The sequence below is a fragment of the Tiliqua scincoides genome, chromosome 8, assembly GCF_035046505.1.
Source record: "Tiliqua scincoides isolate rTilSci1 chromosome 8, rTilSci1.hap2, whole genome shotgun sequence".
NCBI classification, from domain to species: Eukaryota; Metazoa; Chordata; class Lepidosauria; order Squamata; family Scincidae; genus Tiliqua; species Tiliqua scincoides.
This window is the reverse complement of record NC_089828.1, coordinates 24,282,258-24,309,911: the sequence shown is the minus strand read 5'-3', so window position 1 is coordinate 24,309,911 and position 27,654 is coordinate 24,282,258. Positions and strand designations below refer to the sequence as shown.

The 27,654-nt window shown below is 45.8% G+C and overlaps 1 pseudogene; it reads left to right on the top strand.

Annotated features, from left to right (window-relative positions):
* Positions 1-7,931: 7,931 nt before the first annotated feature.
* LOC136659688 (5S ribosomal RNA) lies at positions 7,932-8,051 on the top strand (annotated as a pseudogene).
* The last annotated feature ends 19,603 nt before the right edge of the window (positions 8,052-27,654 follow it).

Here is a 27,654-nt window from a genome sequence, read left to right as displayed (position 1 = left end):
GGCAGAGAAGGAAGGAGCGCAGGTATTGCAGCAACTGTGACCCTGCACATGTGTGATCTCGGAAGCTAAGCAGGGTCAGGCCTGGTTAGTACTTGGATGGGAGACAGCCTGGGAATACCGGGTGCTGTAGGCTTATACCATAGTCTTTCGAGACTGAAGGTTGCCAACCAATGACAACTATCATCCTGGGGATTGGGGTCCACAAATGCCTTGGCTCAGTAACCACCCATAACTTGTGGTTGCCACCAACCCCATCTCCCCATATACATTAAGGCAGTGTTTCTCAAACACTTGGGTTGGAACCCACCAGGTGAATTGTGAGCCAGTTTCATGTGGGTCATGTAGCACCTAGCTCAGCTGCCATTGAAAATATAGTTGGCATCCTTCAGTCTCGGAAGACTATGGTATCGCGCTCTGAATGGTGGTTCTGGAACAGAGTGTCCTCTCCAGTGCGCGAAGCCTGGGTAAAGTAGATATGGAGGATAGACTGTTACCCATGCAGCAAATCCCCCCTCTCCACGTCACTGAAATGGTCCAATGGAAAGGCAGAAGCCAATACGGTTGGTTCCAGCGGCGTCGCAGGAGTTGCCAGAACGTGACTGTGTTCAGCCATGAACTGCCTCAGGGACTCCGGCTCAGGATTTTGCCTCGAGGTTGACTCCTGAAGCCTCTTCCATAACTGGATGTAGCCACAAGGCAGTGGAGGTTTGGAATCGGAGTTTTCCTTCTCTCAGATGAGCTGCCTTCCCAGGCTGACGAGTCCCATCTACCCAGTGGCTGTTTAGTCGCCTCTTATGACAAGTACAGCCAAACCGAGGGCCTATTCTTATCCCCAGCCCCCAGGGGGCTACAGGGCTGAAAATACAGGGCTGAAAATACAGGGTACAGAGCTGCTGGGCAGGTTGGGCTCCCAGCTGGAGAGAGACACGATGCTTTGCCCTGGATAGGTGGAAAGATGGGATGCTGGATAGGAGGGAGAGTTGTGTGGTTGGAGAAAGATCCAAATCTGCTTTGACTTCTGAGCTGGAATGTTTGAATTCCAAGCTATGCACAATAACAAGATGAGCATGTTGTGTATGGGAATCTTAAGCTGATCATGGCTTAGGTTTGAAGCCTAAATTGATGGTGTCACTTCTGACCATGACATCACTTCCAGGTTAATGGCATCACTTTCAGTGGGTCCTGACAGATTGTCATTCTAAAAAGTAGGTCCTGGAGCAAAATGTTTGAGAACCTCTGCGTTAATTCCTCTAGCATTCAGGGAGGGTGTTCTCTGATGTGGGCTGGTATATGGTGTTGAGAAAACCAATTGTATAGGTATAACCTAATTATCCATGGATTTTTCACCCACAGTTTTATCTCAACAGAATGAGAAGGGCCCTTTAAATTAGAGGAAAAAAGTTGCTTAACAATAGCTTCGTTAATGTGAGAGAGGGCAGCCAGCTGACAATCCATCAATCATTCTCTCTCCAAGCACTTAGAAAAGCTTCACCCCCTCCCTTCCCCCTGAGCATGTGAAAGAATGCTAAATGGCAGTGATTAACACATCCTCCAACCCCCCCCCCCCACACACACACTGTGGCTTCTGGTGAAGGAAGGGAATGCTGCCTTTGAGTGAAACCTTTCTATTATTATTATTATTATTAACAGTATTTATATACCGCTTTTCAACTAAAAGTTCACAAAGCGGTTTACAGAGATAAATCAAATAACTAAATGGCTCCCTGTCCCAAAAGGGCTCACAATCTAAAAAGATGCAAATGAATACCAGCAGACAACCTCTAGAACAGACACTGCTGCAGAGAGATGGGCCAGTTACTCTCCCCCTACTAAAGTTACTCTCCCCCTGCTAAGAGCCTTTCTAAGAGTCTGGAGAGAGACTGATTGGTGTATTGTCTGCCTAATGACTCTTTCTTAGTGATTGGTGAATTGTCTGCCTAATGACCCTTTGCTAGGTAATTTAAAAACAGCCTTGCTGATCTTTGTGACCTATCTGCAAGGCTGTTTTTAAATCACCTAGCAAAGGGACATTGTTTTTTAAATGGATTTGCTTTAATGTGATTTTTGCCATCCAATTTGATTTTTGCCATCCAATAACAAGACTCAACCTGTAATCTCACTGTTGCGTGGAAGGGGTTTCAATTAGTTCTTATTCCATGCATGGCAATGAAAATGACACCTCCAGGAAGGGGAGCTGTGTAGTGTTTGCGGGGGTCCTCCTTTCCAGCCCACTGGGGGTATTGCCCCGGTGGGCTGCGAATAGATTAAGAATGCCTGCTGGCGATCCTATCTCAGCACCTTTCTCTGCATGTTCTCTCATCTTTGTCAGCAAGCTTTTCAAACTGTCTCACTGATCAAAACATGCGGCAGAATCCATGACACCAAAATTATCAAAAACAGGAAAATAAACCACAGTCACAGAGCACTAAAATTAAAGTCCTAAGCAGTTAAGGAAGAAGCAGATTAAAAACCTAAAATGCTGGAACAACAGCTGATAACATGACAAGAGGCTGGAAGGAAAAGGTCTGAGTGAAATGAGATAAGTCTTAGCTGGTGCCCGAAACTCATAACAGCCAGTGTCAAGTGCACGGCCCTGGGGATGGGCTTCCGAAGGCACAGAACCACAATCAGAAAGGCCCAGTCCTGTCATCAGCCATCCAGCCTCAGAAGGTGGGGACATCTAGTCTTGGTAGTAGTAAATAATGGCATATTAACGTATCTTTACACTAGTGCTAAGGCCACCACTTCTGATTTGTCAGCTGCTAGCTACATTGATAGTGATTTAAATTGGTTTATAGTGCAAACTTGAGCATGTCTACTCCGAATTTTTGAATTGAATGGCTTTTAGTGTCAAGGAAATAACAATACAGTGAACTTCCTTGAATACAATACAATGTATACAAAGGGTACAAACTGCAAGAGAGGAGATTCAGATTGGACACTGGGAAGAAATTCTTGATGGTAAGAGCGTTTTGGCAGTGGAACAGATTGCGGGGTGTGTGTGTGTGTGGGGGGTGTGGATTCTACCTCCCTAGAGATCTCCAAGCAGAGGTTTGATTGGCACCTGCTGGAGATGCTTTTGGAGGATTTCCTGCAAGAGTGGTTGGGCTAAATGACCTTGTGCGTCCCTTCCATGATTCTAAGTGTGTCTCCAATTGCAACCTAAGCATCTCACATGGAATTCTCGGATCTCCTGCCAAACTTCAGTGGGAGAAAGCCATTATTATTAATTAACAGTATTTATATACCGCTTTTCAACTAAAAGTTCACAAAGCGGTTAACAGAGAAAAATCAAATAACTAAATGGCTCCCTGTCCCAAAAGGGCTCACAATCTAAAAAGATGCAAAAGAATTCCAGCAGACAGACACTAGAACAGACAGTGCTGGGGTGAGGAGGGCCAGTTACTATTCCCCTGCTAATTAAAAGAGAAGCATCCACTTGAAAAAGCCATGACAGTTAAGCTGGTATAACACCAATATAAATTTGTAGTTTATTATTATTATTATTATTATTATTAGTAGTAGTAGTAGTAGTAGTAGTAGTAGTATTTATATACCGCTTTTCACCAAAAGTTCACAAAGCAGTTTACAGAGAAAAATAACTAATGGCTCCCTGTCCCAAAAGAGCTCACAATCTAAAAGATGCAAAACACCAGCACACATTCACTGGAAAAGACACTGCTGGGGTGAGGAGGGCCAGTTACTCTTCCCCTGCTAATTAAAAGAGAAGCACCCACTTGAAAAAGTGCTTCTTACCCAATTAGCAAGGGTTCATTAGCAAGGGTGTAGTTGATTAACTCATAGGATGAAGCCATAATGTGTGTATTGTTCAAGTCATGCAAAGTTTTTCTCTGTCTACCTTTTAAATTTTCAATTACCTTAATTAAAAGCATGTGGGCAAAACTAGATGTTTCAAGAAATACATGACAGCTGCCAAAAGTCCCCCTCCTTTCTCCTGGCTCCCCTGATTGAATAACCAGAGTGGGACCAGTGGGAACTGGCCCCATCAAAGATATCCTCTCCTACATTCTCTGTCCATTTAAAAAAGCAAGTTTCTAGTTCCTTTTACTTATAAAGATATTAGGAAAAGCATGCCGAAAAGTGTCTACCCAATTGCTTGCTAAGCAATAATATCACAACTGTAAACAAATTGAACTCCTTTTTTGTTTGTGTGTCTTAGCTGTTTTGCAATAATTTATCCTTTAGGATCCCTAATTCACAGCCAGATTTATGGATACAGGCCTGGTTCTGCCCTGTAGAAGTACAGATTTAAATATGAATAGCAAAGCAGAGATTTATGCATAAGTTGGAAGATACAAAATATGCCCTGTGGCAACTAACCCTCAGTATGTGTAGCTAAATTACATGCCTGTTTTCACCTTTCACATCTGCTTCCACTTCCCTTCCCTTCGTCCGATATCTCCCTTGTGTTGAATTTTAGATTGCATGCTCCATGGGGCGGGGACCTGCCCACTCTGTAAAGCTCTGTGTGCGTAGACAGCGCTGTGAAAATAATAAAGTCAAAATGGAAGGAAAGAATCAATTGGAGCATTCATTCCAGTAATGTGACCAATCCACCGAAGTCAATTGATCAAGGCCAAATCAATTAAACAGTTCCCTGCTCCATTCTGTTTCTTCATGCCATCAATGTTTATGGAGAAAAATCAATGGAAGGGAGGGACCTGACTGGTCAAAATAAAGCTGGCTGATTCAGGTTCCTTCATTCCTCCTCTTTGGGTTCATTTGGCCCAGTTCCCCGGTGTCCTTTTCCCCTTAACTACATGTAGCTAGTCCCTAAGCCCTGTGCGAGGGTTTTCCCCAGCCATTTTTTTAAATCAGTCAACATTTCCACCTTTGAACTCTGTCTTCCCTTCTCATTTTCTGTTCTCTTCATCTAACAATTCAATTCTATGCAGGTTTATTCAGAAGTGAGTCCCACTGTGTTCAGTGGGGCTTACTCTTAGGCAGTGGCGTCACTAGGGTTTGCATCGCCTGGTGTGGGAGGCCCACGCGTCACCCCTATGATGGACCTCCTCCCATGAAGTGGGCCGGGCAATGCCCTGAGCGGTGGGCGTGGTGATGCGCCATCACCCCACCCTGATGAGTTTTTGGTTATAACTTTCGACAGAAGAGAGAGAATTCAACACAGTTTATTTCATTGCGTTCTGCGTGAAATTACGCATCAAGTGATATATAACTTGATGGTATTATTTGAACATACCAAGATTTTAAAAATTTTGGCCAGTAGTGGTGTCACCCCCCCTGCGCACATCACCCGGTGTGGCCCGCACCCCGTGCACCCTCTTAGCAATGCCACTGCTCTTAGGTAAGTGCTTATTGGATTGCAGCCGAAGGCTTCCTTTTCCCCCATCCCTTTGTTTCTGCCAAACTCTTGCTGTCCTCCCTGGAACTCCCTCTACCCTCAGCCTTCATGCACATGCAATGCACCTGCATTTCTCTTTCAGTACACACAGTTGCTGCAGCCCTTCAGCCCTGTGTGAGGCTTTTCACCCAGCCAAGCTGACCTTTCATTTCCTTCACAGGGGTTGGGCTGTTCTGTTACCACTCAGAGGCGGGAATCTTTCGCCTTCAGCAATAAAGATGTTTGTAGGCATTCCGTGACAGTTCAATAGCTCAGCTGCTGATGGGGGGGGGGGAGGCTTGACAGTTGAATTCTGATTTTAGCCTCTTCTCAGTGCAGTGAAGGAAGACATATATGCTGAAGATGTATTTTTCTAGGCACTATGGTGGTAATAATAATTAAAACAACTCTGGCTGACTTTATAGAGGAACATTGTGCATGTGTGTGCATGATTATGGTCTCTTGAATATTTGTAAAAGTGATTGACAAATGATTTATCTTCTAACCAGCTGTAGTAATTGGAAAGGATTCTATTGGTGCACAATATTATGGCTTCTGGAGACACCGTGAAAAATCTTTTTAAGCTTGTTTTTCATGTGCAGAAGATTATGCGCCGAGGAACTGTGCACCTGGTACACAATCTGCTGAAGGCTATGGGTATTTATAACAAAATGGTTTGCTGCGTGGGCCTGTGCTTCAGTTTGCTGCTAACAAAAAGGCTTCTGATTATCTTGCATGTTTACCGGTCTGAACAAATCAATGTGTTGTGAAATGTGTTTTTTTTTTTTTTTTTTTTTACAATCTTGCTAGTTGCTGATGTTGATTAAGGAAGAACATAGGAAAAATTTATGCCTAGAGGTTTGGGAAGAATATGCTAGGGTGTTTTTTATATTTTTTTCCACCATGGTGCATCTTTTATAGGTTTTATTATTTCAGAGTGGTTTGCAGCAAAGCTTCCATAATTTAGAGCGTGTGTGTGTGTGTGTGTGTGTGTGTGTGTGTGTATTTCTTGGGAAGAAAGAAACGGAGCTCTAAGGAGGGGGAAGTGTTATAATCCTCTTATGTTAATGGACTGAATTCTCCTGATGGGTTTTCATAGGTTTGATAGAAGTTGGAAATTTGGGCAGTTTAAAACCTGACAATCATATTTTATGCATTTCCATTTTAATGATCCTGGCCAGGCTCCCATTTCGCAGTTCTTGCCCACCTCTTCTGAACATCCTGTTTGCATTTAATGCCTTCTAGAGAGGAAAAAATTTCCCTCTTTCTTTGGATTGGGCTCCTGCCATATACATTTTCAGAAGTCCCTGTTTTGTCAGGTTTGGATTGTCAGGTTATACTCATTCCAAAACCTGTGCCAGGACTTGATGATGCCACAAGACCTCCACTCTTGAAAAATGGAGGAAAAAAGTCTGGTTTTGGATGGCCCCCAGCAATATTGGGAATTGATCCCAGTAGCAGTCCCACCAGTTGGCCAGAGGTTGACTTTGCCATGTGTCTCCCTGGGGGGGGGGGGGGAAGGAGGAAAAACTGGACAAGCAGGATTGCTCTAGGCAAGTGGGCAACTGTCTTGATCTGGCTTTCCCTCTCTATTTGCCCTTTGTGAATGCCTTGTGTAGTGCAGTGACTGAGAGCTCAAGCCTGTGCATGTCTACTCAGAAGTAAGCCCCATTATAGTGAATGGGGTTTACTCCCAAGTAAATGTGCACAGGATTGTAGCCTGAGCTGTGAACCTTGCCTCTGCCATGAATTCTCACTCGGTGGCCTCAGGCCAGCCATTTCCACTCAGCCTTTGCCTCTACAATATAGGAAGAATAATACCTTACAGGGTTGTTCTGTTAACTTGTTTTTCTCCTTTATATGAAAAGTGCTTTGCAGACTCAGGAAGCTCTCTACTGATGTGAATGTGTAAGCCTTCAGCGCATGACTTCAGGGCAGTGTACGGTTTCAAAACAGGCACTCATAAAAGGATGAAAACAGGAAATAATAAAACCACCGGAAAGAGTTAAACCTCAAAAGCAGCAGCCAAAAATATTTAAATCCAGAAACGTTGGGTTTGACTTTATGGATATGGGAAGGGACCTTCGACGGAGTTGGACATTGGTCCATGTTCTCAGTGCAGATAACCCTGGATTGCCAGTGGCGCACTCCCAGCCCTGTCTGAAGGTGGCAGGGCATTTTACCTGGGACTTCTTGCATATAAGGTGCGTACTCTGTCACCAAGCTGTGGATACTCCTGATAAGTGTAAGAAGCTACTTTCTACTGAGTCAGATCATTGGTCCATCTTGCTCAGTTTCATGCGCGCAGACAGGCAGCTGCAACCCAGAGATTCAGACTGGGTCTTTCCAAGCCATATCTGGAGATGCTACCAGAGATTGAACCTGTGGCCTTGTACAGACGAAGCAGGGGTTCTGCCACTGTGCTATAGGACCCCACTCTTGACTGTATGATAGGACAAAAAAATTTAGGAGATGATGTTAATAGGTTTTTGTGCCACGTACTTGTACTCTGCCACTGTTCAATAGACAACTTTCACTTATTCACTCAATAAAATGTTCACTTATTTATTTTTATTTTCCATGTTACCCTGCACATGCCTGATCTCGTCTGATCTCGGAAGCTAAGCTGGGTCAGGCCTGGTTAGTACTTGGATGGGAGACCGCCTGGGAATACTGGGTGCTGTAGGCTTATACCATAGTCTTTCGAGACTGAAGGTTGCCAACCTTCCTCCAAGGAGCTCAGAGTGGTGTATAGAGTTCCTCCCCTCCATTTGTCCGCATAACAATCCTGTGAGATAGGTGATGCTGAGAGATAGTGACTGGCTCAAGGTCATCCAAGAAGCTTCGTGGCTGAATGGCAGGGACATGCGGAGGGTGGGGAGGCAGGTGAGGCAGCGCCTCCCCATAGGAGTCCTTTGGAAAGCGCTGTCGCTGTGTGAGGTATGCAAGCGCTGAAAACCTGTGTGCTTGAGCTGGTTGTGAGTGCTTTAGCACCTTCCATGGTGGTGGCGCTTTTCAAAGGCTCTGTTGGGGAGACTCTGCCTCACCTGCCTCCTCACCCACCGCACATCCCTGCTGAGCAGGGACTTGAACCTGGATCTTCCATATTTAATTCATCTCCTGAACCACTGCACCATCCTGGTTCTTAAAGCACTTGAAACCTGTCTCCATTACAAATCTAATGGGTGCCTCCAGCCGGCATCACCTGATCATAATTTTAGAGCGCTTGCTCCAAAGTAGTGCATAAAATACTATGGAAATATGAAAAAGAATTTAAATTGGCTGTGCAACAATTTCCTTGTAATTACCTTTACTTTTAAATGTAGCTTCTCCTCTCTGTGCACAAAATAAACAGCAATTTACCGGCATATAATGCCACGATAATAACTTTCGATGATTATCTCCTTGTTTATTATATTTGGTTGGAATAAAGCAGCTGCTATTTTCTATGCAAGTCGAGGAGTTTTGTGTGTAATAAGCCATACAAAGATGTTGATTTAAATTTTTTTTTTATTTTTTGCTAATGGTTTTCAGTGGCATAGAAGGTGTGAGAAAACCAAACCATTTTCTCTGCCGATTGTTCTTCCATGTTGTAATGGATGAGCTTCTTTGCGGTTGGGGAAGGCTATAGCTATGAATGCTATAGCGCCTGAAAGCCAAGCTGGGGCGAAATCTGAAAATGCCCCATATTTTATTCATGCGCAGGCACCAGCCCGTCGGTCGCATGCATCGAATCATTAATGTACACTAATGTACAAGCAAATGCAGGAAATGCATTGCACCGTTTATTGTCGACAGAGCCAGTCTGTTTGTTTAATGGATGGGAAAGGGGCCCTTAAAGTTCAAAGCTCAGGAGTTGCTGGGAAGAAGGGGCAGAGAGAAAGCTGCCTTATATTCAGTTTGACTAATATATATTAAGTTCGCCTTCAATATTGCCAATATGGATTGGCAGGGGCTCTGCAAGTTTTCAGGTGCTTTCTCTGCCTTACCTAGAAACATCAGGTAATTGAAATTGAGACCTTCTGCATGTAAGGCAGTGGTTCCCCGACTTACCTAGGTCGTGACGCCCCCCACGGCCTCTTTTTTCCTTCTCAGCTGGGCACCACCACCTTGGATCTTGCAAATCTTGTAAGATTTCATAGGATCAAAGATGGTGGTGCCCAAATGGGTTTTGGGTGCTGCCATCTTGGATCTCCTGAAATCTTGCAAGATATAAGATGGTGGCACCCGGTGGAACATAAAAACAGCCCCACTGGATCAGGCCATAGGCCCATCTAGTCCTGCTTCCTGTATCTCACAGCTGCCCACCAAATGCCCCAGGGAGCACACCAGATAACAAGAGACCTCATCCTGGTGCCCTCCCTTGCATCTGGCATTCTGACATAACCCATTTCTAAAATCAGGAGGTTGCACATACACATCATGGCTTGTACCCCGTAATGGATTTTTCCTCCAGAAACTTGTCCAATCCCCTTTTAAAGGCATCCAGGCTGGACGCCATCACCACATCCTGTGGCAAGGAGTTCCACAGACCGACCACACGCTGAGTAAAGAAATATTTTCTTTTGTCTGTTCTAACTCTCCCAACACTCAATTTTAGTAGGAACAGGTAGGAGGGGCCACCGGGAGTGTCCCATAGCACCTTGTGAGTGTGCCGCAATGCTGAAGGTGTTGCAGTACACACTTTAGGAATCCCTGCTGTAATGCATGTGCTCTACCATGAAGTATAGCCCCTCCCCAAAGCTAGAGAGGATGTCTTCAATGTGGTGACTTATAAGTTGAGACTGGTCCCAGTTCCTCCTATGAAGCAAGTCAAAGTTAATCATCATGGGGAGCAAAGTATCAATAAGTGTATTTATTTCAAGTCGACCCTTCCTCCAAGGAGCTCAGGGCAGCATACAAAATCCTTCCTGATTATCCTCAGAACAACCCTGTAAGGTAGGTATGATGACAAAGTAGCTACAAGGGCTCCATGGAAGGCTCCATAGTGTCGTACCCCTGCCCAGAAGGGCAGCGCCAGTTCGGTAGACAGGGTGGATTCTGTGCAGTGCGGCTGAGGCCGAATAAGCAGACGCTGAAAGGTGGAAGGCTTTGAAGGTTCTTTATTGTTCAACCAGACATGTCTGTGACCTTTGAGAGTGCAAGCACACTCAAATTCAAAGGCAATGTCAAAAGGGTGGGACCCTCCTTTTATACATTTCAGTTGTCATTCAAAACACAATCCCCCAAAGGGTGTTACCCTTCCCTGGTAACATTCCACTGGCCTCCTCATGCTGTTGCCCTCCGCCATTCTCCATTGCCCTCCTCATGCTTTTGCCCCCCCCCCACCTTTCAACAGGGAAGTGGTCTGGTTTCGGTCTTCCTGTGCAAACATGTTTTGCTATGGCTATTTTCAGCTATATTGTCTGGTTTCTGGCTTTGTCAGCCGGGGGTTTTACTGGCATTAGGCACCTTTGGTTAACTTGTTGCAAGGCAGCAAGTCTGGAGCATCTCCCCTAAGTTCATACTTGGCCTGTCTTTATTCTGCACCCCCTCCCTCTGTCCTGTATTGATGGTTGTTACAGGTTACTTTGGGAGGAAAGAAGGGGGTCCAAGACAAGTAATTAGGTAACAATAGAATATCCCCCCACAATCCCCAGGGCTGAAAAAGATGCAAGGTGTAATGAAATACCTTTTCTTGGCGTCATCTTTCCTCTTAAAAGAGCTTCATATACTTTGTAAGTCTGTACCTTTATTACTGCAATCCCCAAGATCTTGGTGGGGATATTTCCCATCTCTTCTGTTAATTTTCCTTTGCAAGACAAATACGTCTGCCTTGCAAAGGTGAAAGACAGGGACCACCAAACCCTGGCCTGCAGTTCGAATCCAGCGCTCCAAGATTATCTTCCCGGGCCTTGCAGTGATGAAACCTTGCCATTCTGTGCCGCAGCCTCCTCAAGCAGGGCAGCCACTTCCCTCTGGAAATCAGGGTGCAGAGCCTTCTGGGGTAATGTGTGGTGGAAGGAGTTGCCCGGCATGAGTTTCTGCAAAAGACAGGAACAGGGCCTAGGAGAGGGGGGTCAAGGGGATAATTTGTACCTGGGCCCAGGGTCAGAAAGGACCCAGGAGCCAAAGGAGGGGGCCCAGAATGTTCCTGGGATCTGATATTTTCCTATCTCACCTGAACTCGCTGCCTACGCATGATGCCGGGGAACAACCATGTCCATGCAGTGTTAACTGCTGCTGCAAGCCATCCATGCCAGGCCCAGGAATGCATCCATGACCCTCCTTAACACAGTATCAAATCTGGAAGGAAACTGACCTGCTACGGTAGCTCTTTGGCTTGTGGATCCAATAACCACAAAGGGGTTTATCCCAGGGATGTAGCTGCAGGTCTACAGCTGCTGCAGAAGTATGTTTTGGTACACACAGGGCACTGTCCATTCTAGTGTGAGCCTAAGTACAATGATGCTAATTTTTTGCAACAGATTTGCTGTATTTCAAATATTTTAGAGAGAGGTGTTTGTTTGGTTTTTCATATTACTCTATCTAGCTGCCAGTGCTGCATGGTCAGGTAGACCTGGGCTCTGCATCAAGAAGCCTGGTACACCTGGGCTCCAAAGACTATTCTGGTTGTCAGTACCATCCTCCTGCCCTATTTTGCCCTCTGTTCTACCTGCCCCCATTGCCCCTCCCCCTTTAGGAAGGGGCCCAAAAGAAACTTTGTACCCCCTGATAAAATTCCTCTCGGAGGCCCTGGATAGGAGGCTTTGGTACGGAACAGTAAGACTTCACCACCCCTGCGCCGTACCCAGAAGAATAATCTTGGAACACAGTGGTCTGCGGTTTGGAGACCACTGCCTAAGAGACAAAGGATAAAGTTAAAATTAGGAAAGTCTGCCACATTTTGATCAGTTAGAATCAATCAATTTTAAAGCAATCTTGAGAAAAACAGCTCTTATTTTTTTAAAGGTTAATTATTTTGCTTATTATTAGTAAAAAAAAAAATATACGTATATATGCCACTCTTTGGCTAGCAGAACTCAAGGAAGCTTACAGAATCAAAACACAGATTAAATGACAGTCATCAAAAAGACACAGCATAGTACTGTATAGCAGGGTTTCCAAACTTTTTGGCAGGAGGGCCACATCCTCTCTCTGACACTGTGTCAGAGGGCTGGGGAAAAAATTAATTTACATAAATGAATATATTAGAGATGGAACTTATATGAATGAATGAAGGTCTTGCAATAGCTCAAGGCCTATAAAAGGTCTTGCACAAAGCAAGGCCAGCCTTTCCTTTGCTGCTGCTGCAGCATCACAGATGTGAAACTGCAAGCAGTGGAGTGAGCCCTTGTCCCACAGCTCACTTGAGAGGATGAACAGTTGCTCATCACGCTGAGAGCAGTTGCATCAGGCCAGTGTGGGCTCCAGCAAGTCTCTGGAGGGCCAGAGCTCATTTGAGACTGGGGGCCCCCTGAGGGCCGGATTGGGAGTCTTCAAGGGCCGCAAGTGGCCCCCGGGCCGGGGTTTGGGCACCCCTGCAGTGTATAGCAAACAAAACCATCAGGGAGCAGTACCAAAGCAACTAGATGGAAATTAGCTAACCTTCAACCTGCTAAGTTCTCATGCTGGACGCAGTGCAGCTGCACTGGCCTGGTACACAGGCCCCAGATAGAATTAGGCCATGTCTGTTGGCATCATGGATGGGCTGGCCCTACCAGCGCTGATGAATGTCTTCATGTGGCAGTGGAAATACATGAGATTACATCCCACATGGTATTCCATAATATGCAGAGTACCACAACCAAAAAGGCCTTCCCTTAAAATACCATTTGCCCAGTGGCATCACTAGGGAATACAAGGGGTATGGGCTGCACAGGGTGATGTGCATTTGGGGGGGGGCACCACTACTAGCCCAAGTGTTAAGATCTTGGTATTTTTGAAGAATGCCACCATGTTATATATCATTTGCTGTGTAATTTCATGCAGAATGCAGTGAAACAAACTGCCTTGAAATATCCCTCTTCTATCAAAAGTAATAGCCAAAAACCCATCAGGGTGGGGCTATGGTGCATCACTATGCATATCCCCCAGGGCATTGCCCTGCCCACTGCATGGGAGGAGGTCCATCATGGGGGTGATGTGCTGACTTCCCACACTGAGTGATGCAAACCCTAGTGACGCCACTGCACGTACCCAAGGTTGTGTCAGCATCTGCTCCTCGCACTCGCCAAAGCTCTAGCTCAGCACCCGCCTCCCCTCCACATTTCCTCTTCCGCTCTGTCCTCCTCTCTTCCTTTCCCACTCCATGGAGTGGAAGGAGAAGGAGGAATAGTGGAGGCAAGTAGGTAGACACAGGTGGGCTATTTTGCTGCCTGAGGCAACAGCTTCAGTTGACCTAATGCAGGGGCGCTCAAACCCTGGCCTGGGGGCCACTTGCGGCCCTCAGGGGCTCCCAATCTGGCCCACGGGGAGTCCCCAGTCTTCAAGGAGCCTCTGGCCCTCCAGAGACTCGCTGGAGCCTGGGCTGGCCCAAAACAACTGCTCTCAGTGTGAGGATGACTGTTCAACCTCTCATCTGAGCTGTGGGATGAGGGCTCCCTCTGCTACTTGCTGTTTCACATCTGTGTTGCAGCAGTGGCAGCGAAGGAAAGGCTGGCCTTGCTTTATGCACGACCTTTTATAGGCCTTGAGCTACTGCAAGACCTTCATTCATTCATATAAGTTCCATCTCTAATAAATTCATTTATCTAAATTTATTCAAATTTTATATGTAAATTAATTCCTTTTTTTCCTGGCCCCCCGACACAGTGTCAGAGAGATGATGTGGCCCTCCTGCCAAAACGTTTGGACACCCCTGACCTAATGGATGGGCTGGCTCTGGGGGTGGTGGTAGTGTTTCCTTTTCTAAGATAATGCCAATCAATAAACCAGTCAGTTGCACCTGCGATACTCTTATTTGTTTCCCCTTTGTGGTGCGGCTGCTGTTTTGGTGTGTTCTGTTCACTTGAATATTCACAGTATCTAAAAATAAGTGTGCAATTTTTTTTTTTACTTCAAGACTATAGTTTTAGCCATATACAAATTTGTGCAGATTTAATTAAGATAAATTAAAGCTCATTTGACTAATGTCTGAAGCTGTCTTTAACTAGGTAAAAGCTCAGCTTTAAAGCTCTCTCTTCCATTAAACATGTGCTTTCCCTGAAGACCATATGTAAGATAAAATATGCTGTGGAAGGAATGTATTTAATATTTTTGTTGGGAATGTGTTGTTGGTGTTTCTCAAACTGTGGGTTGGGATCCATAGGTGGGTCGTGAACCAGTTTCAGGTGGGTCCCCATTCATTTCAATATTTTATTTTTCATATATCAGACTCGATGCTACCATGGTATGTGACTGCATCTGAGGAAATGTTACACACCTATACTTGTAACAAGCTACTATGTATATTCTTTTAACAATGATAGTCAATGGGACTTACTCCTGAGTAAGTGTGGGTAGGATTGCGGCTTAGGACAGTTAAAATTTTTACTGCTTGATGTTGTTACTTGCGGTCATGACGTCACTTCTGGTGGGCCCTGACAAATTCTCATTCTAAAAAGTGGGTCCCGGTGCTAAATGTGTGAGAACCACTGTGTTATGTATTTCTGTCCAAGATATTTGCATTTTGTGTTTGAAATACTTATTGCACTTCAAATATTGTAATTTCATATTTGAAATGTAGTTTATTGATTTCATATTTCCTCTTAAAAATTGAATTACTCAACAATATGTGTTTCATCTGTGCCCTTGACAGTGACGCGTGTTTCATTATCCCTGCTTTGGAAATCTTTGCAAGAAGCACACTTTCAGCGCAATCCTGTCTTGCCCTGGAACAGGCAAGCCAGGAGGCCTGCGCTGTATCCAGCACAAGACAGGAGCCCACAGTGGCTCAGCCTCGGGTAAGCCACCACAGCCCCAGTCGGTCTCCTTGGACTTGTACCACCTCCAGACGAGGTATAAGTCAGAGGAGGGCAGAGTGGCTTGCAGCTGCTCCACGCTGCTTGGGGAACTGGGTTGGGATCTGGCTTAACTGTCAGGTCCCAGTCCCAACTCCCGATCCCCACCCGCCTGCCCCTGGAACCACCCTCCACGCACCCTCCCCCATCCCAGAACGCCTCCCTCCCGCTTGCTTCCTGCGTCCTCCCCATCCTGCCCAGACCCTTGCGTTGGCCAAGCTTGGCCAAAGCAACCCTCCCTGTCCAAACTGGCATGGAGGCTGGATTCAGCCTCCACTGGCTGGCGCACGTCCCTGCGCCAGCCCAGCCAACTCTCAAGGAGGTGCAAACGTGCTTTATGGCACATTTGCGACCCTCCTGGGCCCAAGGCAAACTCAGGATTGTGCCCTTTATCTCATTTAGAACTTAATATACTATATCTTAAACACAGATGCAAAAAGTAGCATTTGCGTTTCATGCTTTTGTGTAGCAAATCAAGGAAAGCTTTTTCCCCTCCTAATATTATTGTTTATAATATGTCATTGTGACAGAGAAGCAGATTGTGTTGATTAAGGCCTTCTCTTTGTTCTCGGGTGTGGGTGTGTGTGTCTCATATTCAGGGATCCACAAATTGTACCTGACCGTGGCAGTCAATTGTTATTTCCAAATAGCCTGTGATGAAGTTATTACCAGAGAAGTAAGTCTGCCCTCTCCCATTGGGCCCAGTGCTATTGCTTCTTGTCTCCCACCCAACTAAAAATATTTCAACGAAAAGTGCTTTCCTTTAAAGGAGATGCACAGGTCGCAGTGGGCAATCCCGTACGACTGTTTCTCTGAAAGTAGTGGGCCATTGGTATCCGCATGGGATATGTTGAAGAACCCTCCACTCCTGAATGTTGGCCAACCATTTCTACCTATGGAAATGGTCCTCTGGAATTGAACATGAACATATGTTGGGGACTTATAGCCCAATCCTGAGCTGCCCGGCATGCGGAGCTGCGGTGTTGCTGAAAATGGCTGCCGCTGCATCCTGTGTGCTCAGCGGACAGCACCAGCGGCTCCTCAACAGAAGGGGTCTTTCATTCCCTTCCCCTGAGTAAGGAGAGTAGCCCTGTAACAGGGCTACTCGATTCTACGGTGACGCAAGGGTTGGCATAGAATTAAGAGCTTCTGTATTGGGCCAGCCCGACATGGAGGCTCAGGATCCTGCCTCCTTCCCAGCATCCCGTTCTCCCTTTGCCTCCCCTGCCCCGGAATGCCTCCTCCCCACCTCCCACCACGCCCCCACCTACCTCTCCGCTGCCTGGTGGTCTGCGCGACTGCAGATCAGCACTGAGCTAGCACCAGCACTCACTGGCTCTGAGGGCCGCCAGAGTGCCTCATGGCACGTTTGCAACAGTGTGCGCCGGCAGTGAGTGGCATAGGTTTGGGCCCTTAGTGTATTTAAGACATGATTATAATCAGGGGCAGATTTTTGTTCCTGTTGCCTTTGATCCCGGAAATGCGGTGTGAGATTCGTTACCCAGCGTGCTAGATCTGATTAAACACTCCGAGGGATGGTATAGCAGAAAACAGTTTTTTTTGGTGCTGGTACGAAAGCAAGGCAGCAAGGAGGGTAGTTGCCTCAGCTTATGTGCAAGTGTAGCTAGATGCAGCTAGCTTTCAATGCTCATTTCAACCATAGGCAAGGTTAGGAGCAAAGGGTCCAGTAAAATTCCACTCTCCTCTGCTCGGTCCCCTCACCCTCCAGCCTTCCCTCCACACTTTGCCATAGTGAACTTGTGCTGCATTTGCTACATAACAGGGTTTTACGCCAACCTGCTCCATCTGGTCTCCAAAGACTAGGTCACTAGGGAGCCAGGCACTGGGTCAGGGCTGGCTCCCAGCTTTTTGCCAACAATTATTTTAGGACCAGAGGCAGTGAGCTGATGTCAAAATGGTGTTACTTTGGCCAGAGTTTAGTGAGAGCTCTTGGCTCACGGCATCATTCCTATTAATTTTTTTTTTACGTTGATTAATTTGTTAGATTATTCAGTTTAAACTTGCAGACTTACTTTTAAATAATAAAACTGGTAGCAAATGTCCTACCTTTCTTTAGTAACCCCAAAGGCCCTCTGCATGGCGCAGTCACTCAACATAGCCAGCGTGACAGTTCTGGCTGACAGGATGATGGTGATGGATTGATAGCACTTTTATCAATCAATTAGCATGCATGGTACTTTATAACAGAAGAGCAGACAGATCCCTGCCTCACTGTCACTAAGGCCGGCCTGTCCATGAGGCTAACTGAGGTGGGTGCCTCAGGCAGCATATTGGTGAGGATATCTGCCCAGGTTATCTCTAGAAAGAGAAGATGAGACAGTGTGAAGGGAGCAAAGACACTCTAGTCCAAGGGGTGTCAAACATAAGGCCAAACATATGACCTGCGGGATCTCTTTAGCGGGCCCGTGGGCTCTCTCAGCACCACCCTCAGCTGCTCTTAGCTACTGAGCTGGGCTGAGGTGTTACTACTTGAAAGGGTGACCCAACAATTGTGCTCTCCAATATCTCAAAAATATGATCAAGACTTGCACATGTTCTCTTGTCATTCGCAGCTAATGTTCCTAAATGAGGAAAAAGTGCTTATTTCTGGTCGTGACCTGCTTAATGACATCACTTTCTGAGTAATGACATCACGCCCTGCCCTCAGCAGGCACCCTGAATGCTATATGGCTTGCTGTGTGAAATGAGTTTGACACCCCTGCTGTAGTCCAGCATGCTTCCCTCCTTAATGCATCATCTTTTTCCCCCCTTGTTCCCTGCTACTTTTTCTAATCTAGGGAGCTGGAGGCAGAATGGAAGTGGCAGTTAGCATCCCTTCTCGGGTCCCTGGAGGTCCAGGGTCAGCTCTATTGCACCAGATTAGCCAGGAAGGGATGTTCTTTACGCATTGCCAGAGCAAGTAGCTTTGTATTCGCAGAGAGGCGGGATAACAGTGTGAACAGGAGCAGATAGTAGCCTGCCTTCATCTCTGGAGAAAGCTACATCTTGCTATGCTGGTTTGAGACATTTTTAAGCATTGTTCTCTGATTGTTTTTTTCAGCCTCGTTGTACAACACTGTCAAAAGCTTTTGAGGCAAGCGTTCCTCCCCGCAGATTACACTGATAACACAAGGAGGTCTGGGAATCTGTCCACCTCTTACTAATTTGTATGCTTTTCATGTTGATCCGTTCCCATTTCCCCAAGCAATATTTTATCCCAATGACAAGGTCACCTTCTTCACCGAGTCAGCAAAAAAAAAAATAAAAAAAATTCGTATCCCACAGTTTCTTGGGAGATCAAACAGGCGCAAACCACCTCAAAATTAATTTCCTGTTAAGTAGACCACAGGGAGCCTCCCTCTCTTTTATCATTTCAGAAGCTCTTACGATGGCAAACCAGCTCAGAGCACAGATTGCTTCTTTGCCTGCACGAGCTCCTGGGTGGGTGCCATCGCTAGTGCCTTTCTGTTCCTGATCCGTGGAGATTTTGGCAGTGCTTAAGTTAATGCAGTGCTCCAGGCTCCCAGAAAGGTCTGGGAAAGGGCACCCTAATACTTGGCTATGATAGCAAGCCTCATACTTCTGATGCTAGTAAAGTCAGTTCTTTGATGGCAGAGAAAATATTTGGTTATAGGTAACTGAGTCTGGCAGCAGCTTTTCAAGGTTTCAGATGGGGATTTTTATTGGCTCTACCTGGGGGATGCCAGGAATTGAATCTGGGAATGTGTTTTTTCACTGAGCTTTGGCCCCTGTGTGTGTGTGTGTGTGTGGGGGGGGGAACTGCCTTCCAATAAGAACATAAGAAGAACTCCACTGATCAGGCCAAAGGCCCACCTAGTCCAACTTCCTGTACCTCACAGTGGCCCACCAGTTGCCTCTGGGAGCATGCAAGACACATGCATCCTGTTGCCCACCCCCTTGTACCAGGCATTCTGAGGTAGCCTACTTTAAAACTAGGAGGTGGCACATACCTATCATGGCTTGTAACACGTGATTGACTTTTCTTCTAGAAATCTGTCCAATCCCCTTTTAAAGGCATCCAGGCCAGATGCCATCACCGCATCCTGTGACAAGGAGTTCCACAGACTAATTGCATGCTAGGTAAAGAAATACATTCTTTTGTCTGTTCTAACTCTCCCAACACTCAGTTTTAGTGGGTGTCTCCTGGTTCTGGTGTTGTGTAAGAGGGAAAAGAACATCCCTCTATCCACTCTGTCCATCCCCTGCATAATTTCATATGTCTCAATTATACCCCTGTCAGGTACCTTTAATCTAATGCATGAGAATGATGTTGGTCTGCCTAGCTCAGTAGTGTCAATGCTGCCTGACACTAGCTCTGCAGACCAAGGTCCTTTTTAGCCCTGCCTAGAAGTGCCAAGAATTGAAGCTAGAACAGTGTTTCTCACACTTTTTACTGTTGCGACACACCTCATCAGCTGTGGCAGCCATGTTGCTCCTCAGAATGCCTTGTGGCTTCTGGGTTGCACCCCAGAATGCGACACCGCAAGGCAATCTGGGGCACAGTGCAGCCAACAAAGTGGGTTGTGTGCCAGTGCTACCCAGAAGCTGCATGGTATTCTGGGGCATGACATGTCTTAGAATGCCTTATGGCTTCCAGTTCACACCAGCCCTGCAAACCACCCAGATTGGGTCACGTCCCACTCGTGGGTTGCGACCTGCAGTTTGTGAACTGCTGAGCTAGAACCTTCTGCATGCTCTTCAATTTAACTGTAGCTCTATTCTCCGTTTGATATCCATCATGTCCTAAGAAGCAAGTTCACGTGAAGTGGGACACTGACTCTTGAATGTGTCACTCAGTGTCACTCTTTTCGGATCCAGGTTCCACCTTTAATCTTGAACTACAATAAGATGGATTAAGTTCAGTTTAAAATATATATGTGTGTGTGTGTCAGACCTCAGGAGAGGTCTGCCTAAGCCTTTTTGTTCGGTTGGTTGTCAGCCCTTGGAATGGAGACAGGTTTATATTCCAGTACAGGTGAAGTCACGTTCCTGGAAAAGTCTTCTTAGAATTCGAGGAGGTGGAAGTTGATTTCTAAGGCTGCAATATTAGAAAGCACAGAAGCAGGGGCAAGATCAATTACCCAATCCTATCCCCCACCAGGCCACAGTACTTGGCTGACCTAACAGACCATGTCTTGCATGTTATGGGGGAGGGAGGTAGGCACGTGATCTGATGGCAATGAGAGGTGAGTAAAAATGTCTTTTAGTTACCTCCTGATCACCAGTGGGTCACCTTGGGCCCATGCTAGCTATAAGTCAAAGGGAAGCATTCCCAGTGGCTCTCTGTTTTGGCCCCAAACTGCCAATGGACCAACCCCTCTGTCACCTTACACGGACAGGCAGAGTGTCCAGGCAGTTCTGTTGCATGCGTGGAGCCTCTGGCTGTTTCCACCAATGGTGCATCATTGGCACGCATCACTGGGCCACTTATGTCATCAGACAGTGAGATCTGCTGTTGTAAATAGCCATGTTGAATTGAATTGGGCCATGTTAGGCAGAGTTTGACGCATGGTTCAGCATCCTTACTGAAGCTTAACAGGTTTGGAGAGAAGACTGCCTGGAAACCTTGTAAATGCTGCCTTGAGTTCCATGGAAGACAGGTGAGATGTAAATGTAATAATTAGAGTTTACCCAGTGTAAGCCCCACTGAATCCTGTAGCCCTTTACTTTCAAGCAATTGTGCCTCGAGGTGTCTTTTGGGATTGATTGGCTGCTTTCTTTCCACTTCTGGTAATCTCAGATGCCGTAAAGTGTTTATGTCTTCAGTGAAATTTCCTGTGCAATATTTCTGGCTAGTAATAGAAGCAAGAGGAGCTGCATCTTGTGACCACTTGGCCCTGCCTCCATAACATGGTCTCTCCCCAAGTTTGTTCAGATAAGTCACTTAATCTTTACAAGAACTGGTAAGTCAATTACAACAACTGATAATTGCAGAATGTAAAAAGGTTTGGCGGGGCTTTAGTGTAGGACCTTAGATGTAATTGAGATAATGGACATGTTCGCACACTCAATGTGGTGGGTGTGGAATGCTTACAGATTTCTAGGTTCCTGTAGAGCAAAATGGGAGCAGAGCTTCAGCTGTGTGTGTGTGGTGCAAGAACTGCAATCAATGCCATCTCCAGCACTGCTAGGAAGGCAAGCAGACACAATAAAACTGAGATTAGGCCTTAAACACAAGAAAGGCCACTGATGACATAAGTGATGGGTGCCAACGATGCACCACTGGTGGAAACAGCCAGAGGCTCCATGCATGCAACAGAACTGCCTGGACACTCTGCCTGTCCGTGTAAGGTGGCAGAGGGGTTGGTCCTCATTCGTTTGATGTGTGGAACACAGAGCATGTCCTTTGTTTATGACTTGGCTCCAAGAAAGTAAGGGAATGCACATATGTGCGAAAGGAGATTTATTTTACTTATAAAAAGCATTTATATTCTGCCATAGACTTGAGTATTCTCATAGAGTCCAGGCAGTTTACATAGACCCATCATTATTATGAGAGGTTCACCCAGAAAGCTGAGTTTTGGGGCTATCAGAGTTGGGCAGAGAACCAAAAGTTTGCAAGCAGAAAGGAAGTACTAAGTTTCTCTCTCTGTGGGAAGATGTACATTTCTACGCACTTTCTCTGCTGATCCGCTCCAAAATATCCTCAGTATAACCACTGGAAGCTTCACAGGTGGCCTTGCAATGGAAGATTGATTATCCCCGCCAGCTGTGTCCCAGCACGGCCCGTGTTCATGCATGCCTTATGCAAATTGTCTTGCCACTCTGTGCGGTGAAATATGCCAATGAGCATAATCATTTGGGAAATGGTTGAGGATGCAGTTGGCCCATAGGGAATTACAGGTATTGCCACTAAGGACCACTCATGTAGTTTGATTTCTTATTTTTATAAAACTGACTTGAATCAACGATGATATATTTAGGATACTTTTTTTTGAAAAGCGATCACCTCTGTTTAATAACTACTTATGCATAACCAAACCTAATAAACATTGTTCAGACTTTTAAAATAAAGAACCTATATCTTTCCAGGGAAATGTGTTTTTTTGCATCTCTATTTTGAGAAGATTTTGACTACATTTCTGTTACCAGCTTCTTGCTAGAAGCCTAAAAATAACTTCCCATCTTGATGGGGTTTTGCACTTCATTTAGAGGTAATTCAGGCTGCAATCCTATCCATGCTTACCTGGGAGTAAGCCCAATTGACTATAATATGAGTTATTTCAGAGTAGACATGCATAGGATCGGGGTCTTGGAGTATTAAATCGATGCAGGGTCAGCCCAGTTTGTGTCCCAGTGCCAGAAAACAGTGCACCAAATGATTCTTACCCTTACCTCATGGTGTGTCAGCTCTTGCCACTTCTCCTCCTCCTGGATTCAAACAGGAAAAGGGGAATAGAGTGAAGAGGAAGCATCAAGGTGAGTGATGGGCTAGAGCAGGGGTGCCCAAACCCCGGCCCGGGGGCCACTTGTGGCCCTCAGGGACTCACAATTTGGCCCGCAGGGAGCCCCCAGTCTCCAATGAGCATCTGGCCCTCCAAAGACTTGCTGGAACCCATGCTGGCCTGACGCAACTGATCTCAGCGTGAAGATGACTGTTTGACCTGTTGCATGAGCTGTGGGACAAGTGTTCCCTCCACTGCTTGCTGTTTCACATCTGTGATGCAGCAATGGCAGTGAAGGAAAGTCTAGCCTTGCTATGTGCAAGGACTTTTATAGGCCTTGAGCTATTTGCAAGACCTCCATTCATTCATACAAGTTGCATCTCTAATATATTCATTTATGTAAATTTATTCACATTTGAAATGTAAATTAATTCGGCCCCCAACACAGTGTCAGAGAGATGATGTGGCCCTCCTGCCAAAAAGTTTGGACACCCCTGGGCTAGAGTGTCTCTCCTCTTCTCCACACTTCTTCCACTACATTTGCCCTTTTCCTGTTTGAATGAATGAAGACATGCATGAAGATAAAACCTTTATTTGGTGTGGCTCAAGATCTTCAGGTGCTTGAGGCTGGACATCAATAGCTTTTTCTCCATCTCCTCTCAGACTTGCTCCATGGAAAAGGAAGAAGGGAATGGAGCAGGAGAAGAGGGTGGTGGGCTGCAGCATCTCCTACAAGTCATTCTAGCCCACAGTTTGATTCTGCTTCCCTCTAGCAAGTGTGGGACGGGGCAGAAGCAGATGTCAGCACCAACAGTGTCTGGCACCCAACCTCCCCCTCACCAACTGCCTGCAGTGACAACCTCAGTCTGCCTTCATGGGTGAACCAGCCCTGCCTTTGTTCAAGATTTTGTAGTTCACTGCACTGCTCCGGAGTATGTTGTAAAGAGCTGGGAAGGAAAATCTCCTATGCGCCTGCATGGTTTTCTTTCTAATGCTAGTAACTAGGTCATTTGTGCTAAGGTAATGAAACCTGGGAGAACTTCTCCTTTGTATACTTAAATGGGACCAAAAGGAATTGCATTGCAAATTGCACGTCAATTTCCTTTATATTTTGGAGGCATACACTAGGTGTTACAGATCAATGAGAGCTGCAGTCCTTGTTTTTAATTGCCAAGCGATCATTTCTTTTCAGGCATGGGAGAAAGAAATTAACTCAATGTTCTCTCTCTCCCCCCTCCACACCCCGCTTGGCAGCTTTTTATTTTGGGCAAGCTCATTCCAGGTTTATGGTGTTTGTTCTGAATTCATATACCCAAGAAGCTTTCTGCCTGCTCCTTAGGCCTCTTCTGTCAAAATGAATGGATCTTCTGCTTTTCCCGTATGCTACATATTTCAGCAGCATCCCAAACTATTTGTCCTGCTTGGCACAGCACAATTAAACATTATACCATGTACCCTGTCGTGTAAGGCCTTGGGTACATTGATAACATTGCAGCAGTTTGGTTATAGTGGAGCTTTCCAGTGTGATAAGAAGGTCTGTTGTTTCTGTACAGGAATGCCCCCGTATCCATGGGGGTTCAGTTCCAGAACCCCCTGAGGATACCTGAACCTGCAGATACTGTGGTTGCCTCCCCTCCCTTCAGAGGGTCTTCTGAGCTCCACAGAGGCTGCATGTGTCTGCCCGCAGCTTCTGTGGGGCTCAGAATGACTATTACAAGTGAAAAAAGTCATTTCTGGTTTTGCAGGAGGGGTTGAGTGCAACAGGAGATGAAACAGTTTCATTTCTAGTTGAGATTTTTATGTTTCCACTCATGTAAGAATTTGGGATTAGGGAGGGAGAAAGACTTGCAACTCTATTCTTGGTATGTTCTGCATAAGAAAACAGGAGGGTATCCTGGAAATTTTGTTTATTCGTTGCCATCCTGCTACATAACAGAGGAATAGAAGTTCTGCAAACTAAAACCCTGTAAACCACTTTGTGGTCTCACCAATGGGAAGGAGAGAGTTGAGATAGAAGTATTTAATAAGTCACAAAAGCAAGTCTTCAGCCCTAGGAACTTGCTGATGTTGAAATATAGATTGTGTATAGATGTGTGGAAGACAGAGCCAAAGTTAATAATGAATAGCAGTAAGATAAGAGGCAAAACACATGGATATTGATGTTGGCAGTATTAAGGTGGTAGCAAACATTTTGACAACAAATTGAAGTGGGGGGGGAGGGAGAGGACCTTTCACAACTGATGGAACTATGGACAGTATCTATGGCTGTAGTGTATGGTTTACAACAGTACGGTTGCAGTGTGAATTGGACTGCACTACTGAGTTCCATCCATGGTTCCAGTGAGCTTCATTTTTTTTCCCAGGTAGAGATCTGCTTTGCACTTAAGAGTACTGAATACCCCCAAACAGCTCTTTCTGTGTTCTTGTGCATACATGAAAGCATGTGATGTATGTGTCCTAATCAGCCCATGCTTACTTCCCAGGCATTTCTGTCTACTTCTGTTGCAGTAGGGCTTAAGTAACAAGACTTGACTGCATTATAATGCAAATACTGTTCTTATTTTAAATCATTTCGTTTCCCTCATGCCTGACAGGATGGCATTTTTTATTTATGTGTTCTTGCCTTGCCTGCTGAAGAGATAAGTTAAGCTCTTGCTAATACATTTTAAACGTTTTTAAAAACGTACCTACATATTTGAAACGCTGACCATTGCTTCATTCTTACATTTGGTTCTGATGGGATTTGGAGGCCACAGAGTCATAGGAGATGCTGGGGAACTGACCTGAATTAAAGTGCAAACAGCAGCAGGTTGTCATCAGATCGCAGCCAGTTTTGGAAAACCGCTTGGAATCAGTACCTGGGATAGCTCCTTGAGTTAATGGATGTTGCTCTGGAAATGGGACTCTTTAACATTACCCTAGCCAGAATCTAGGGCAGGGTTCTCCAAACTTTTTGGCACAAGGGCTGCATTGTATATTTGACATGGTGCTGAGGGCAGGAAAATAAATAATAAATGCATGGAGAAACAATGTGCTGAGAGTTTGGTTAAATACAGAAAGGGGGTGGGATGAAAGGAGGAGGGGAGCAGAGGGCAAAATTGACTTGCACAGGAAGGGCGGGGGGGGTGGAATTTGAAGAAGGATTGAAAAGCCATGGGTACATACTGCATTCAGCCACTAGAGGAGCAGGATGGAATAGAATGAAATGTAATTATCCCATTACATTGCATTAGTAATGGATATAGCCATGCTGGGAAACCTGAAAGTGAGTCTTTTGAGCTACTTTTAGCTCCAAGAGGCTGGGGAACTGTGTGGTCTGGATAAAATTCTCTGAAGGTCCGGATGTGGCTCGCAGGCTGGAGTTTGGAGACCCCTGATCTAGGAAAACAGAGTGGGTGAAGAAGTACATCAGAGATGTTCTCCACATCCCACTCCTCTCCTCCATGCCCGCTCTCACTTCCCCAGTTTGAACCTCACCTTGAAGTCCTGATTCCAATAGACTCTTTGTCACTGTGTGCCACCAGCATGATACCGGCTAGATTAGAACATACATGTTAACCATGGAAGACCAAAGTACAGGTGTGTGCCACTTAACGACAGGGATACGTTCTCCAATCCCTGTTGTTATGCAATCAGTTCGTTAACACTCAGTTCAATCTGCTGCCTTTGTTGTGTAAACAGACGCTCCCTGCCAGACACTAGTTGGCTGTACAGGCAACTGGAGATAGATTGCCTCTTCTTTGCATTAAGAGCCTCTCTGTTGTGTGAACACTCTGCTACAGGTTATGCAAGACCTCACTGCCTCATTAAGAGCCTCTTTGTTATGCTTTGACCACCGTCATATATGCGGTCAGTCGTTAAGCAAACAGTTGTTAAGCGGCGCACACTTGTACGTTGCTTGCTTCAGATCCAAGATTTTTACCTACATGCAAACTTTAATCAACTGATTAATGGACTAAAACTCATACACTTAATTGACAAAGATTTCTTTAAGTAGGGGAAAGGCCAGAACAAGAGACATCTGCTGCCTGTGAATTTTAAGAGGCACCCTGAACTAAATAAAGCAGGCATTAATTTAGAAGTGTTGTCAATTTGAAGAAGATGAAAGGGCTAGGTAGCCTTGAAAGACATGTTATCTTGTGACAGCAACTAGCAGTCTAATTAGTATTCCCTGTTAGGAAGCATGACCGTCCCTTCCTTTTTAATCATGTTAATAGTGATAAATCTATATAGCCTGGAACGGTGGTTTTAACGGCTTGATTTAATATGAACACTCGGTAACAATCTCATCATGACTGAGATGGGTAAATGGTTGTTTCCTGAGCAGTGTGACATTTTGAAGCTTCCTTTTTTATGTGCTATTTTTTTTTCTCAGGCTTGCAGTGCTTATTCCTTCTGACCTGATTTGTCATGCTGCCTCTCCAGGCTCCTGGATTCCCCCCCCCCCACTGGAATGAACCATACTAGCAGCCTGTGTACTAATTCCCTGCATCAGTGGTGTATCTACATGCTGCAGCACTCAGGATAGAGACATCATGTGACTCTGGACATCACTTCTGGGTTCTTACTGGGAATGTAACTTCTAAGGAGGCACATTGCCCCCCACGCACAAAGGAGCATGCGGGATGAAGCCCCCCCCCGCCACCTCTCCCCAGGGCAGGCAGCAGGTCCGGCAGCACACTCAGAGGCTTCAGCCAGTGAGCTTGTGCTCCTGGGTGGGGGCAAAGCACTGGCCCCTTCGAGCAACACAGATGGCCCCAAAACTCATGCTTGCCTGCTGCCTTACCCTCTGCTCTCCACTTGGGCTGGCCCATTACCCTCCTCCTCACTGCCTCCAGCAGTCCCACAGCGCCCACTGCATGGTGCAACTTCGTCCAGTGGCATATCTAGAGGGTTCCCCCCAGGA